The sequence below is a fragment of the Silene latifolia genome, chromosome 1 (genome assembly GCF_048544455.1).
Source record: "Silene latifolia isolate original U9 population chromosome 1, ASM4854445v1, whole genome shotgun sequence".
Lineage (NCBI taxonomy): Eukaryota > Viridiplantae > Streptophyta > Magnoliopsida > Caryophyllales > Caryophyllaceae > Silene > Silene latifolia.
The window spans coordinates 135,110,102-135,113,500 of record NC_133526.1 but is presented as its reverse complement, the minus strand read 5'-3'; the positions used below and the strand labels follow the sequence as shown (position 1 = coordinate 135,113,500).

The 3,399-nt window shown below is 39.5% G+C and overlaps 1 non-coding gene across 1 annotated transcript; it reads right to left on the bottom strand.

Moving 5' to 3' along the window:
* Window positions 1-2,649: 2,649 nt before the first annotated feature.
* Window positions 2,650-2,756, bottom strand: LOC141618335 (small nucleolar RNA R71). Its single transcript, XR_012531366.1, has one exon. It is a non-coding gene; the product is annotated as a small nucleolar RNA R71 (small nucleolar RNA).
* Window positions 2,757-3,399: the final 643 nt, after the last annotated feature.

Here is a 3,399-nt window from a genome sequence, read left to right as displayed (position 1 = left end):
GAGTACTCAGAGTGGGTTGCCAACATAGTACCCGTACCCAAAAAGGATGGGAGAATCCGTGTTTGTGTTGATTTCAGAGACTTAAACAAAGCAAGTCCTAAGGATGACTTTCCTCAACCACATATCGACATATTGGTCGATAATATAGTAGATCACGCGTTATTATCCTTCATGGATGGATACACGGGATATATGATGCGACCATAATTGGCGCATATTTAGCCCCCGAATTACCATTGTTTCTATGCTTTTTAGTGCCTATTTGGGTCATTTCTTATCTTTAGTTCTTTGTTTCGCATATTCTTTGAGATTTTGATCCCTTGGTAGGAACGGAGTAAGAATCTTGCATTTTCATGGCAAAACAAGGCTAAATGGATCACATTCAATGACCAAGCATCAAGGAGAGACAAGACTAGAAGGCCTTTGTACATAGCATAGTAGAAGAGCATTGTTGAGAAAAGGATCCTTGAGTCCCCAAGGAAATCCCCAAGGAATTCATGAAGAAAAGGGAAGAAAAAGAAGAAGGAAAGCTGCTGAACTACAATCCGAACGGATTGTGGAGAATCCGTCCGTCCTCCCCAATCCGAGCGTCCTCACCAGAAATCCGCTCGGATTCCCCCTCGCCAGTCCGAGCGTCTTGTTCCTTGATCCGCTCGGATCGTCCATCCCAGATCCGGCCGTCCCGACTCCCAGCCGCACGGATCACAGCACAGCACAGTTTCGTTCTTCAAGCTACGAAATGGAGAAGCCCTTCTCTCGGACAATCCCGGAGGCTCCTTGCTCAACTTAAAAAGTGTAATTACTAGTTTAGCCCTTAGTTAACCCTAATGCATCCTCCCTAATTTTCAGTATAAATACCCCATTAGTCTAATTAGAGGAGCATGTTCTTCTTATCAATAATTAGAGTAGTTAGTATCAATCAAATCTCTCTTCAATATTGTAATCAAATATTAATCAAGTTTTAATCCAAGTTTTAGTTCTTTAATCTCTCTCTTGTTCTTCATTTATTTTGGGTAATTAGAAGATTATTGGGTTTATTGGGAGATTGACAACCTTCCATCAATCATCAAGTTCTTCTATTATTCTTGCTTTATTATTGGAATCATTAGTAGGTATAATCTCTTAATCCCTTTTTAATTATTGTTAATTACTTTCATTTATTCATCATGTTTCATTATGTTAGTATGATTGACAACCTTTCTAGCATGATCAATATGATAATGAGTGAGTAGTCTCTTAGCTAGGGTTTAATGGGTGATTAGGGAAACCAACATGGGGAATGATTCATGCTTAAATTAATATGCTTTCATATCTTATTTGCTTGCTTGTTTTGATCTTAATACATGCACATGTTATATTTGATGAAATGCTAAACCTATGAATCCTTGCATTTACTATCATCTTCTATCCTTTCAACTTGACTTGTAAGACATAACCCAACTCGAGTCTTGTTAGACCATGCATGTGTTAAGTAGGGAAGATTAAGTCGACTTGTAGGTGTTGTACAATCCAAGAGATTCGGCTCCAGGACCCAAACTTTCCTAGGATTGTAAGATATAACCCAACTCAATCCATCACAACAATAATTGCTTGCTTATAATTTGAGAACATGTTTGTATGATCATATCCCATGATTCCCCTATGAACCCATGACACCCTAGTGCTTTTAATCAATTGTTTACACCCTTATTTCATTTACCTTGTTAGTTTATTTTCATTGCTATTTTAGTTTAGTGACCTTCTACATCAACCCAATTTGTGACACCCCTAGACACCGCTAGTTACAATAGAATCTTCATTTCAATACCCGTCCCTTGGGATCCGACCTTTACTTGCCTCTTTACTAATTGTAGAGTTGTTCGTGAAGTATAAATTGTGTTTTGTATCGACCATTGACCAACGACCACATATGCTTAATTGTGAACACCAAATGGCTCCGATCAAAAATGGCGCCGTTGCCGGGGACGGTGTTTAATTGATTTAAGATTTCTTTTGTTTTTAGTTGTGTCTTTTTCACCTTGGGGAAGTAAAACTCCTCAAGGTTTGTTCTAATTGTTTTCTAGTTGTTTGATATTTTGCATGTCTAGAAGGTTACAAAGAGATTTGTTACCTTTTGACCGTGAAATCGAAAGAACCTTGACGAATAATAAGAGACTTGTTAGGAGGAATTTGGGAGGTGTTGGTGAAGTTGTTCAACCCACTAGTGAGTTTGTCAATCCTTTCGCAATAGAAGGAGAAGAGAACCCATTAAACAATACCACGCAAAATCCACCTACAATGCCTAAATTCTCGTCACACTCTATACCCACCGAGGAGGATCTACCAAATGGTACTCCTACCCCACAACATCTTACCGGAAACTTTATTGCCAAGTCCGCCTTCATTCAACTAGTTGAGAGGAGCCAATTCGGGGGAATGCCTAGTGAGGACCCTCATTCTCATATGGAAACATTTTGTGATTATTGTGAAGCTATCTCTCAAACGGGCGTGACTCAAGACCAAATAAGATGGGTCTTATTTCCTTTTTCGTTAATCGGCACCGCAAAGCAATGGTTGAAGGGCCTTGATAAGGCCACCCTTGGAATAGATTCTTGGAAGAAGCTAGCTCTAGCTTTCTACAAAAAATTCTACCCACCGGAGAAGACAAATATGCTAAGAGCTCAAATTACGGGTTTTAAGCAAAGGGATGAAGAGTCTTTGTATGAAGCTTGGGAGCGGTTCAAAGGTATTTGTCGCTCATGTCCTCACCATGGACTTAGCGAATGGTTTTTAGTGCAACAATTTTGGAATGGTTTATATGAAGATTCAAGGAACATTCTCAATATGGGATCAAATGGAATGTTCACCGAAGTTGATGACAATCAAACATGGAACAAGATTGAGGAAATGGCGGTCCATAATTCGCAATATAGTAGGCCTCGCAAGGCTACTAGAGGAGGAAAGTATGAAGTGGACACCGTTACTCAATTGGGTGCTCAGCTATGGCTAGGCTTGAGGAAAGCTCAAAATCATCAAAGCATCATGTCAATGCCATGACGGCATCCTCATCAATCCCAAGCGGGATATGTGAGAATTGTGGAACCTTGGGTCATGACTCAAGTGAATGTAGGGGAACAACCGAACAAGTCAATGCTTTCCAAGCTTACAAAAGTGGCACCCCTTATTCAAATTTTTACAATGAAAACACCAAGTTCCACCCAAATCTCTCATACAAAAGCCAAAATGTCCAAAACCCTCAAACTACATACACTCCACCACCCATGAGAAATCAAAATCAAAGACCCTTTTTCAATCAAAACCAAGGCTACCAAAATCAAAATCCATACAATCACCACAATGACCAAAGTTTTGATGTCCAAAAAGCGGTCATTCAAATGCAAAAAAATCAACAAGAATTCT